The sequence below is a fragment of the Vulpes lagopus genome, chromosome 6, assembly GCF_018345385.1.
Source record: "Vulpes lagopus strain Blue_001 chromosome 6, ASM1834538v1, whole genome shotgun sequence".
NCBI lineage: Eukaryota > Metazoa > Chordata > Mammalia > Carnivora > Canidae > Vulpes > Vulpes lagopus.
This window is the reverse complement of record NC_054829.1, coordinates 94,987,718-95,001,860: the sequence shown is the minus strand read 5'-3', so window position 1 is coordinate 95,001,860 and position 14,143 is coordinate 94,987,718.

Genomic DNA, 14,143 nt, shown 5'->3' with positions numbered 1-14,143 from the left:
GATACTTATACTCTGCAAGAAGTTTTCTAATTTATAGGTAGTGTAAAATTTTCTTCAGTTTAATTATGATTCATTTCCTTTGCATTTTGATAGATAATTCTTGATAACTTGATAACTTACTTCATATTTAAAAACTTACTTTTTTAGTTAAAAACTCCTGAAGTCAAAAGGAAGGCTTAAAATCCACAAAAGCAACTTTACAAATTGAAATAAGCAGTGAATCATAAATAATACAAGACTTTTTTTATTTCGAATATTATTCTAGGTCATGAAGGAAATCATTAATAGAAAGATTCTGAAAAAAATTGTGATTCTACATGGGTAAGACTTTCTTTGTTGTGTCTCCACTATAAAGTTTTGCAATTATTATTATTTTAATTTTGAGATTGTTAGTAAGGTATTCACCCATATAATGAAATCTTAAAACAAGATCATAGCATATATTTTCTTTAAGATAGACAGATGGATAAAAGTAGTATAGAAAATCCAAAGCATTTATAACTAGATGCTATTCTGTATGAACATATATAACATTACACAAGAAGCATGTTATATCAATGGAAATTTCAGCCAATAATTAGAAAATTATATTGGAAATATTTTTTTTAATTTTTTTTTAATTTTTATTTATGATAGTCATACAGAGAGAGAGAGAGGCAGAGACATAGGCAGAGGGAGAAGCAGGCTCCATGCACTGGGAGCCTGATGTGGGATTCGATCCCGGGTCTCCAGGATCGCGCCCTGGGCCAAAGGCAGGCGCCAAACCGCTGCGCCACCCAGGGATCCCGGAAATATTTTTTATTGACTGGGATAAAGAATTGAATCCCTACCACACACGTCATCTGAATAAACTTCAAATTCAGGGCACCTGGATAGTTCAGTTGGTTAAGCATCTGACTCTTGATTTGGCTCAGGTCATGATCTTGGGGTCATGAGATCGAGCCCCACATTGACTCAGTGTTCAGTGTGGAGTCAGCTTCATTCCCTCTCCCTCTGCCCTTCCTCCTGTCATTCTCTCTCTCTCTCTCTCTCTCTCTCTCTCTTTCTCTCTCAAATAAATAAATAAAATATTTTTTTAAAAAGAGGTGAGAACCTGAATACTACAATATTAAGGACATGTGTCCTATAATTTATATTTACTTTACATTCTTTCGGAAATTTTGTACAGCATTATTGTAAATTAACCAACCCAAGTGATAGATACTTAAGGTAAAATTATATTCTTATCAAATTGATTTCTTTATGTTGGAATAGATAGCGTTTCTTTGAAAACTTGAACAAAGTAATATTTCTTATTTCTAGGGTATTTTAATCACTTCCTTACAAATTAATAATTCTATGTTATTTTAAGTGGAACATTATGTAACTTTAGTCTCTGTGAAGTGCTTAGAATTATTCAATTCAGAGATTTGCAGACTGCTTTTTAGGATCATAGGGATTCAAGATCAACTATGGCAAAGGAGGACCGGGAAAAAAAAAGATAGTGGAAAGGTTGACCATGACCATCTCTGCCTCAAACAGGGCAGCTCTGCCTTATGTGTTAAGTATGTAAGATTTCCTTTCTATACTTCATTTATAGAGATATTTCTAATGTATTAGAAGTAGTAATAGTAGTAGCAGCAGCAGTAACAAATTATCCTACCATGATAGACTGGAGAATGTCCCCACTCCCATTGATAATAGATTCTAATCCCCATAACTTATAAATGTTACTTTATTTGGAAAAAGGTTCTTTGCAGATGTGATTAAGGCTCTTGAGATGGGGAGACTATTCCGAAGTATGTAGGCAAGTCCTAAATGTATCACTTGTATCCTAAGGGAGAGGCAGAGGGAGGTTTGGCTCATGAGAAGGTGACTAGAGATGGACTGAGAGAAGAGTCCATGAAGAGGGACTAGAGAGAAGTTTGGAGATGCTGGTCTTGAAGCTTGGAGTGATGCAGGCCCAAATTGAGGCATACTGTCAGACACCAGAAGTGAGAAGGGACAAGGGACAGTCTCTCCCCTACAGCCTCCAAAGAGAGTGTAGCCTTGCCAACACCTTGATTTTTGCCCCAGTGTTAATGATTTAGGAACTCTGCCTTTAGAATTATAGAATTTCAAGAAAATAAATTTCCGATCTTTTAAGCTACCAAGTTTTTAGTAATTTATTACCATCCTCAAGAACCTAATAGAGCACCAGTAAAAACCATAGTGGAGAGGGGGTGATCCTACTTTTGCTCGTCAGCCCTATTCAATCTTCAGTTTGGCAAATTCAGGTCTTGCAGAATTAAAGATAATCAGTCAAGGTCACACAATCAACAAATTATTATTAAAACCAAAGGGTGGTGTAGGACATAAGTCTTTGGAGTTTTAGTCCAATCTTTACTCAATGCTCATTGAATTGTGCAAATTATCAGCAATGTTATTAATATGAGTAAAGCTGTACTGAAAAGATGAAAAGGGTCCTTTCCATTAAACAATTAAAATTTTGGCTATTCCTGTTTACAAAGGGAATTATTCTTTTTTACCTTTTTTTTTCTTTTTAAGCTTTAATTCCCCCCCCCCCCGAGATTCAAATATGTACTCAAATAAATATATGTATTTAGTAGACACTGTGATTCAAATATAGGAAGTTAGCAATTTTGCTTTCATGGAAACTGCAGTTATAGTGGGGTGATGGACAATTTGCCTTTCAATGACAATGTGATTTCTGTGATAATAGAACTGTGGGGGTTGTTATTAAAGTTTCTAATGCTACCCAGAGATGTTGACAACTAACCCAAGTATGACAGGGCTCAGAAGTGTTAGTGTGTGTGTGTGTTGTGTATGTGTGTGTAGGGAAACTGTACATACATAACAAAGTATGTAATGTACAACACGTTGACTATCGTTAATAACACTATTGCATATTTGAAAGTTGCTAAGATAGTATATCTTAAAAGTCCTCATCTCTCTCTCTCTCTCTTTCACACATACACACACACACACACACACACACACAAAATAAATGAAAAAAAATTCTCTAACTATGGTGATGGATGTCAATTGGACTTATTGTGGTAATAATTTTGCAATGTATACAATATGGAATCATTATTCAATATTTACCTTAAATATTGAAATGAATATGCCTGAAATGAGCATAATGTTATGTGTCAATCTTGCCTTAATAAGAAACAGAGACACAGAGAGAGACACAGAGAGATTCCCATCCAACTCCAGAAGTTCAAGGAAGATTTCTAAGAGTAATGACTATAAGCTGACACTGGAAAGATGAAGCAGAACAAGGGGACAATGAGGAGAGCAGCATGTTCATGGAACTAATCTTTAAGTAGCAAGAGTGTGAACTGAATAGCAGGCTAGCAATATTGAAGCAGAGTTGGGCTGCTTGTCTATACAGAACAGAAGACAGCAGGAGTTTCTCTTTGGTAAGCCAATTAAGCCAGTCACAAGTTTTTCAAAAAATATTTGTTGCAGATTTGGATTGCAGGCCAATAGTAGCCTGAGCAAAGGAATAGGATCTTTTTAGATATAAGCATCAAGAAATTGAAGAATAGCAAATGTAATCAAGCTTTTCAGTTAGAGGACAACTATAAATGAAAGAATATTCTTTATAGTTTAGAAACAACGGTGCTTACATGACTCTTTTTTCAAAAACAATCCTCTACACAAATGGAAATTATAGTTGTATCATCTTCAAATATAACTTCTGTAACAAAATTGTTGAATTCATAGAACACCTTATGTTTATACTCTAGAATACACTGCATAGTGGAGAGGGGGTGATCCTACTTTTGCTCGTCTGCCTGAAACCTGGTCTTGAACGAGCATTGCAGTATATCTTTTGTCCATACCACTAACACTCACTTTATTTCATTGAATCAAAGCAATTCAATAAATATTCATCACTCTTGTCTATTCTCGGTGATTTTGTGAAAATAAGGCTGAAAGGGAATGGTGAATTACATATGAAGTTAAGTGAAATGATTAAGTAAGTGCACATATCATTGCTTTAAAGAACAAAAATAAATACCCAGTTTTATAATCTTTAATTTTTTTTTGGAACAAACACTTCTGTATGAGTCCACTCCACTGCTTTTCTTCTCATTTTCAAAGGGATGTGTCTCCTTATTCATTCCTTATTAACATATCATTTTGGAATGTGGCATCATTGCATGACTCTCTTGAAGTCTGTTTATATTTAAAAGTAGCATCCTATTTTTGAGCTGTTATTTTATCACAATATATTTAAAATAATTTTATTTTCAGTTCTAAAAATTTGAGATTGTTGCAAAAATGCAAAATCTGCCCCTAGGGCAGATTTGTGGCCATCTGCATAGAAGTTATAACTGAAGCCTCAGTTATGGATGAGGCGGCCTCATGAGGGAATACATTTTGAGTGAAGTTTAAGGTATAGTAGCCCCCAGGGATTCCTAAAATGAGTGGCCCAAGAGATGGGTGGAAGCATAAAGGTGTCTAAGGAGGACTAGCTAGAGATTGGAGGAAAGCAGGACGATGTCACATCATCTGTGCAAAAAGAAGACTATTCTAAAAAGAAAGGAGCATCCATCAGTGTGAACTACTGATAAGAAATCAAGCAAATGAAGTGTTGCCAGTTTCCAAACATGGCCATGGAGATGAGGAACCAATATCAAGAAGATCAAAGAAAATATCCTAAAGATTTTAAAACCACTTTAGTCAGAAGAATGACGAATATTAACATGGAAGACTGTCAAAGAATTTACACAGGCAATATAATGGAGAATGTGCAAGAACTCTCTATCCAATATTTAATTTCTTTCCCCCAAGCAGTTTGTTTGTAGGTGAACGGAGAGATAGAGGACGATAATTGAGATAGTGGGCTCCAAGAGAGAAATTTGTTTAAACATGTTTTAAGGATGATGGAAAGATTCCAGGGAGAAGTTTGCAAAACAAAAGTAGAGAAATAGTTGGTGGTATAATGACCCTGAGAAGGAATGTGGGGGTGGTTCCACAGCACCCACAGAAAGTCATTTATGGTACTGTGACCTGTTCCTCTCTTACAGCAGCAAGGAAGGAGAAAAAGAAAGAAAAGGATGTTGGTAATTTTGGTGGTATTGAAGGGACCCTCTGTGATAAATTTTCTTTTTTTTAATAAATAAAGAAGCAAAGTTACTTGTAGAGACTAATGACAGTTGTTGACTATAGGTTAATGGTGAACCAGTCTATTTATTTTGTAATTATACCCAACAATCTGCAGCTGCTTGGGAGTGGAGCTGGCTAGAGTATATTTTTGATTCCATTCAGAGCTGTCTTTTTTTTTTTTTTTTTTTTTTTTTTTTAGGGAAGGAGAAGAAGAAAGAGAGGGAGACAATCATAAGCAGACTCTACCCCCAGCACAGAGCCTGCTACAGGGCTTGATCTTACAACCTTGAGATCATGATCTGAGCCAAAATCAAAAGTTGGACACTGAACCAACTGAGCCACCCAGGAGCCCCCAGAGCTGTCATTTTTGACCAGGTAAGTGTTATGAAAAAATATAGGGAATTCAGGTCATTTAAAACAATAGCCAGAGTGTTCTTGAAATGGTGGTGCTCTTAGGATTCTAATCCACATGTGGTTAGAATTGAAGAGAAGGTTTGTCTCCTGCGAAAGATGCTGAAACAATGGAGTCAGTGACTAGGCATCTCCATAAAGGTGAGTGAAGCTCCAGGTGTAGCATTGCAGAAACAATCTAGAAGGAGTGAGATTCTAGATTCTTAAGTAGGTGAAATTTATAGGTTCAGCAATTTTGGGTTCAGATGCAGCTGTGAGTTCATTGTGGAGACATGGATACCAAGAAACGAATTAATAATAATATCTTGTATTTATTAGGGGCTTCTTATGTTCCAGGTAATATCTTAACAACTATTTTTTTTCTCTCAACAATCCTAAAATGAGTTATTCTATTATACCTATTCACAGATAAGGAAGTTAAGGTACTAAGGGTTTGGTGATTTGCTTTGGGATTGGTGCTGTATGCTTCAGAAAACAGGCAGGCAGCTTACATAGTCCACATTTTTGCCCCTAACAATATCTTGGATCACTTTAGCTTGGTAAGGGTGAGTCCTTTATGTGAATGCTAAAGTGATCCAAGATACTGTTGTTTGTGGCAGAAGATAAGTCTATAGTCAAAGTGCTAAACTCTTCAGTGACTCAGAGTAAGCGGCCCAAACTCAGATAATAATCAGCATGGGAGAAAGAGTTCCACTGAACCACATGGGATGGACTACAATTTATCAAATTTAACAAAAGGAATAATAATGTGGAAGATCCGGGAAAGAGTGTATAGATATAAGGGGGATATAATCTCAAAGCCTGAGGATAAGAATATATGTATGATGAGGATGATAAGAATATATACATAATATATATATATATTATGTACATAATATATATATACATTATATATATATATAGCAAACATTTGAGATACTTCCAGAAAAAAAAAAAAAGAGATTTTCAAGGAGGATCCTCATCTCAGTTAAGTGAAAAGGTAGAACAAACAAACATGGAATTCAAGATACAGGGGATGTATTTGTGAAAAAGAATGAAATTCATATAGCTCTATGAACAAATTTGGGAGGGAAGTGTAGAAAATGGTTTTGGCAAAATGTAGAAAGCATAATACATTAGGAAAGAGAATAGTGTATGGGAAGATTAAAGGCTAGGGTTGATTACACTTTGCGTCATGACCAATGAAAACAGGCTCCCACAATCCCTTTAAGGAAGTTGTATAGTGGTTTTAAAAGCAAAAGAACTTGCTTTTATTGATGGGGTGAAGGCAGTCTCAGAAAATGCAGACCTCAGGCTACATTGGTAGAAAAGGCCTGGAATACCTTGCTGATAAAAATTATGAGGTTATGTTCTAACTCAGCAGGAAGGAGCAGTGTGATTGGATAGATGGCTCAACCAGGAACATGAAAAGAGATGTGGAGAATCCATAGGTGTGCTTGCTAACCCAGATTCATTATTTACCTGGCAATCACATTTTCCATGTGATTTTGGCTCAGGTCATGATCTCAGGGTCCTGATATTGAGCCCCACATTAGGCTCTGTGATGAGTGTGGAGCCTGCTTAAGATTCTATCTCTCACTCTTCTTCTGTTCCTCACCCCATCTTGCATACCCATGTGTACATGTTCTGTCTTTCTCTCTCAAAGAAAAAGAAGTAGCCATTTTTATGATAAAATATTTAACAAGGAAGCTATTTATAATATACTTTCCTAAAGAAATGTCTCTTTATAAAATATTTTTTCAAGACATTGGGTTTAAAATAATGTATAACAATTTGGCTAGGACCAGGGAATGTATAGCACACTCAGAAAGGTTAGATGAGGAATATTAGAAGAAAATACTATTGAATGAGATGATAAGACACTTAATGGAATCAATAAGAGACATTAAAGCACCCAAAGGCTTGTTATAGCAGGAATATTAATGCTCCTAGGCTTGAAGGGTCAAGGTAAAAGAAAGTGTTACCAGAATCCAGAGAATTAGACTGCATGGATCTAGCTGTGGCAACAGAACGAACAACAGAATGGCTGACAAAATAGATCCTAACAGGAAGAAAGCTAGAAAAATGAGCACCCTGGCCTTTCTACCAAGATCTCCAACCACCTGCTAGTGCCCTTTTTTAAAAAAGTTAATAAACCTGGGACCTTAGAAATGGCATTCATTAATGTCAGCCTCCTGGAGCAATATCATAAGACAGAGAGTCATCTGGAAGGGCTGCTGTAAAATGCTACCCAAAAAGATGATGTCATGGACTACCACATGTGTTGCACTGATTATGCATTGCACAACCTCAGTCGGGACCATTCCCACAGACAACAGTATTGAGTACAATTTATAAAGCTATTCATTTAGTGTTGCAGCCAATGCCATGATTTACCACTCTTTGAATGTACAACCAGATTGGGGTTTACTTTTTTTTCCCCCTCATAATAGCTAAATTCAAATGGAAGGAGGTGGAGGGAAGAAAAGTAATTTCCTTCCACCCTTCTGAATTCTTAGCTGAGATCCCTATAATAAAAGACAGAATAACAAGAGAAAAACAAACAGAAGTTTACTAACATATATACCTGATTTATACTTGGGAGATACCTAGGGAAAAGTGAATTATCCTTTGAGGTATGTTAGAATTTAGGCCTAAATAACATTTTCATAGGGAAAGAGGAAAGGAAGTGTAGGCTATTAAGGGGAAAGTGAATGATTTTTAGGAAAGATGAATGGGCCCTTAAAAGAACAGATAAGAAGTATGAGAGTTTGTGACAAAGTCTGTATAGGTATGGTGTCAACTTCTAATTTCCTGTCCAATAGTAAGAGTCAATCTTTCCTGGTTGATAAAACTCTCAGGGAGGAGATCTATGACAATTGAGTTCCTTTTGAAGAATCTGTCTTTAAACAGATAAGGGAAGTTCAGAGAAAAACTTGCTGTCTTTCTTCAATCTGCTGTTTTTCAAAAGTGCCGGCAGCTCAAAATAATACAATCAAAGCAGCATATTTGGAATAGCATATCCTGAACTCCTATAGTCATAATGGGGGGCAGTCATATGCTGGTACACTTCAGAAGTTTCCAGGTTATCATAATATGGAGTAACATCTGTCAAAGATTGAGGCTTAATGGACAATTCAGGTTCAGCTGTCATACAAGATAGTCTATTTCTTTCTTATTTCTTTCTTAATGTTTATTTATATATTAGTAACACATGATTGCTTGTAGCCCCCAATTGAACTCTTTTCACATCAACAAATACTTTGTTTTCTAGTCATGATATGTGAAAAGGACTCCAAAAATTCTCAATGCAATTCTAACCTTGAGAAGTTTCAAGAAAAACTTTAAAGAACCTTGAATGGAATAATGGTGTTTGTAAAGTGCATGAATATCTACATCATTGTGATTATACTGGTCCCTTGCAAATAAATTTTAGGTATTTCTAATAGAATAATGATTATAAGTAATGTGACACATTTTCCTTTAGTAACTCAATCAGAAGACTATTTTGGAGAAATAGTAAACGAATGAAGGGGTAAAGTGGTGTCATTGGCTACTGATTCAAATTTGGAAACATAATTTTAATGCATATAAGTTGCATGAACTTTAAAAAATAGTTTCAATGGTTGTAAGCACTCATAGTACAGATGACCCTTGAACAACATAGATATGAACTGCACGGATCCATTTATATGCAGATTTTTTTTCTGTAAATCCAGTACAGCACTGTAAATGTATTGTATCTCCTTCTGATTTTCTAAATAATGTTTTCTTGTCTCTAGCTTAGTTCATTTTGAGAATACAGTATATAATACATATAATGTATGAAATAAGTATTAATCGACTGCTTATGTTATTGGTAAGACCTCCAGTCAATGCTAGGCTGTTGGTAAAGTTTTGGGGGAGTAAAAATTATGCACAGACTTTCCACGATGCCAACGTCATGCCCCTCAATCACACATTGTTCAAAAGTCAACCATACTTAAGTTTTATGGATAAGCAGATTCAGATTACATCCTTTTGCTAGCTTAAATTCCACTATATAAACATTTCTACAAAGTATCTTAAAGTGGCAGCAGCCAAGTGGGGAGAAATCCAAAATACTGTAAAACTGACCAAGGATGCTTTTAGCTAGCATTCCATTGTCTTATTCAACTATATCATGTTGCTTAAAAAAATAGGACTTCCAAGAGCAGAGTACATTTTACTGCATATTCACCTTACTATTATTATAGAAAGAAACCTTATTAGAAGATGGAACAAATTTCATTATCAAAGTTTATGGTGAAAAAGAAACCCTGACTGAGTTTATAGAGAACCATCAGGGTAAGAAAGGAAAAGCTAATATGCAGAGCATGGGGCATCTTTACCAAAGCTTTTGTTCACTCAGCTACATTACACATTATGTAAATACATGCTAAAGCACTGAAATACTGTTTGAACTACATAATGTAATATTTTAAAACTTTACCTAATAAGAAAATTGCAGAATATGATTTCTTATTAATTGTCGTATTACAGAATACGATTTGACATAGTGTCTTCAAATAAAGGATATCTGTGACATGAACGCATAGAAACTATGAAGACAGAAAAGTGAGGGGAAAATTTAATGTATTCATATCTCCTATCTACTTCCTTAGCTAGAATTTCAGTTCAAAGACTCAGGGTTTTGCTCAAACTTCTGAAATAATGCAATTGTGTTGTACTGTCATTCCAAATTCCACCACATGTCACTTATGTCTCAAAGTTCAATTAAAGTGACAAGTATGACACACATCAATAGTTTTAGAGTAAAAATGAAAAGTGAGGGAACTTCTAAATGAGATTTAATTATGATCTTATGGTAACAATAATTCTAGAAAGGAAGGAAATGCAACAGAAAGCAAGTTTTCATATTTTGGAATTTTCATCCCCAGAGACAATTAACCAACAAAAGCTGTAACAGAGGGGTGCCTGTGTTGCTCAGCGGTTGAGCATCTGCATTAGGCTCAGGGTGTGATCCAAGGTTCTGGGATCAAGTCCCACATTGGGCTCCCTATGGGGAGCCTGCTTCTCCCTCTGCCTATGTCTCTGCCTCTCTCTGTCTCTCATGAATGAATAAATAAATAAAATCTTAAAAAAAAAAAAAAGCTTAGCAGAATTTGATTAAGTCTGCATGTTGTTCTTGACCTCATTAATGGAGTCAGCTGATGGATTTCCAGATCAATTTGTATGCAAATATAACAGAAATAGGAATGTAGTTTCACAACTCATCTGCCCACTTGCACTGACTACTTTTTTTTCTTTTTTCCCATCTTCCTTATGCACTAAGTGATGTTTGTTGGTGTACTCATAACAGTATTTTGATAACTGATTATATATGTTAAAAAAAGGGAGATGTAATTCTAGACATTTGTTTCATTTAAGAGCGTGTGATATTTAAATGCAGCCTAACGTTTTCTGAAGACTTTTCCAGCTATAGTATTCTTTCTTTTAAGATGTTATTTATTTATTTATGAGAGACACACAGAGAGAGGCAGAGACATAGGCAGAGGGAGAAGCAGGCTCCCTGTGGGAACTCCAATGCGGAACTGGATCCCAAGACCCCAGGATCATGACCTGAGCCAAAGGCAGACGCTCAACCACTGAGCCACCCAGGTGCTCCTGTGATTTTTTTTATTGCTAATTTATTCTAATGCATTCTAATATACCGGGAAGTAACTAGTCAGTAAGTACAGAACACTGCACAGTTAAAGTCCATCCACTTTATTTTTTTAAGATTTTATTTATTTATTCATGAGAGATAGAGAGAGAGAGAGAGGCAGAGACACAGGCAGAGGGAGAAGCAGGCTCCACGCAGGGAGCCCGACGCAGGACTCGATCCCGGGACTCCAGGATCACGCCTTGGGCTGAAGGCGGTGCGAAACCGCTGAGCCACTGGGGCTGCCCCCATCCACTTTCTAGGGTAAAGGTGGCATCCAACCACAATAAGCAAAATGGGCTAAATAGAGATATTTATGGCTAGCATTGAAAAGTTTACAATTATATGTTATGAGAGTTATATCCATTTTTAGGATAATGGACACAGTATCAATATGATTTCCCAATAAATATTACATCATTCACACATGTTTGAACAAGTGTTTATTCAATTAAAGTCAGACAGTGAATAATCTCTTGTGGAGTACCTACTTATGATATATTTTTACCAGGCATTATTAGAAATGTTTGGATAAAGTTAGTTTAAATATATATATATATATATATATATATATATATATAGTTAGTTAGTTAGTTAGTTAGTTAGTTAGTTAGTTAGTTTAGTTAGTTTAAAGATATATATATCTTTAAATACATATACCTATATATGTATATATATACATTTTTATCTATCTATCTATCTATCTATCTATCTATCTATCTATCTATCTATCTATTTAGCTGAACTAGATTGATGAGGTAAATAAACCTAAAAAGGGGGAAACTTAAGAGGCTTAAAGGAGGAAATATTTGAAAGCCTTAAACATCAAAGAACGTGAAAGCTCACTAGAGTCAACCACAGATGAAGGAAGACCTCCTCTAGGACACAAAAGAGTGATTCACTGAATAGCATGGGTGGGTACATTAAATAGCAGCTTAACAAAATGAACAAGACTTTATGAAAAGACACTTGTATTTCATGTTCCGTTTCATTTAGATGGACTCAGATTATGTGATTTTCCATCTGGCTCTCACTATCCTATTAAAAATGACAGTCAACAACAATGAAAACCGTAAGGTGCACAAGAACAGAGACACTGCTACCACAGACTTGGAATGCGAAATCCTCACTTATTAGGGCAAAAGTCAATAGATGGTATCCACAGTTACTGAGTTAATTTATAATGCCATAAGCATGTTATCTAGAGTTGTTCAAATAAGCAACTGAATAACAGGTGTAGACAACTGTTAAAAAAAAAAAGGGGGGGGGGATCCCTGGGTAGCACAGCGGTTTAGCTCCTGCCTTTGGCCCAGGGCGCGATCCTGGAGACCCGGAATCGAATCCCATGTCAGGCTCCCGGTGCGTGGAGCCTGCTTCTCCCTCTGCCTGTGTCTCTGCCTCTCTCTCTCTCTCTCTCTCTCTGTGACCATCAAAGACAGGTTGTGAGGGTTGGACAGGAGCAGTGAAGCAATAGGACTGTTGTCACTTTCCCTTAGACGTACTGTGAACCTCGGGATTCATGAACCATCTGTGTGCATGTGTGTGTTATTTTGAGAACACGTAACTCTCCTAAGGGGAAATATAATACTTTTACTGAGCACTGAGTAAATAGTAAATACTCTATTTACTTTAGGTGGGGATTACTAATAAGCCACTTAAACTTCCTTCTGCTGCTTTATAATTTTAGTCAATACTGTACTCTCACATAGGCATTAGTTATTTAAAATATATGAAACTTGAAAAATTAAATGTGATATGGCATTGTCATTTAAATTACATATTAAGGGTTGACTTATAATGTTAAAAACCCTGTAATTCAGATATGTGCTCATTGTTTGCAAATGTGGTACACTTCCATATACCACAGAATATGATGCTCTTTTATATGCCACAGAATATTATATGTAATATATCATAGATATTACATATACTCTATATTATAGAGTATATATTGTGCTATGGAATGTAATATATCATATACTTTTATATATAACATCATATGTAGTATTACTGCTTTTCAGCACTGGTTATAGTTTAGATTAGCATGAAAATTTATAAAGCTGCTATTTTGGGGTATCATTATTCAGAATCAGATCATCAGAAATCATTTCAATACCTTTTGAAAAATAAAGAAATACATTGCCTACTGTTCTTCAAGTGTACTGAAGGATAAGAGTTCTTATTTTAATCCACTTTCTATTAAACCATCAGTCCCTGTAGATTCACAGAAAACCTCCAGCAGGCATGAGATTGAAAAGTAATGCCTAATTTTAGAGGAGGTGAAGGCCCACAAAACCCTTTATGACAAGATGCCCTTGTTAGATGCTCTGATTTTCTTTTTTTTTTTTCATTAACAGCTTCACTGAGATAACTTACTCATCTTAAGAATACAATTCAATGATTTTAGTACATTAAAAGAGTAGTGCAAACATCACCAAAACCTTTTAAATTTTTTAACTTTTCTAATATTCCAAAACACTTCATGTTCATTTACAGTCACTCCTTTTTCCCACCCCGAGCCCAGCATCAGGCTTTTTGACTCTGTAGATTTTATGGTCAAAACTTTATGCATAATATGTGATGAGATACTGTGTCTTCACTTAACTAAAAGCTTGGGTCATGTTGTCCAATAAAATATTTACTTAATTAAATAATTCTTAATGCATAATTTTGCTTAGTACTTTTCAAAAAGCAGAATGGAATCCATGACTACTTTCAAAGGTCACAAATAAATTGATATTGGGCTTTGTTGTTGTTCGTTTTGTATTTTACCCACATCAGTTTAATAGACATCTGATCAGAGCTGGTTGATGAACAATCATTATTATAATTGTGTAAATTAACGAGATGAAAATACATAAATTAATAGCATAGTCTTGGGGAAAAATAGTGGTTCTTTGTTAAATTTTCCTCACCCCAGAAACTCAGATCGAGGATTAGATCTTTATCTGTTTGCAATTTGCTAAA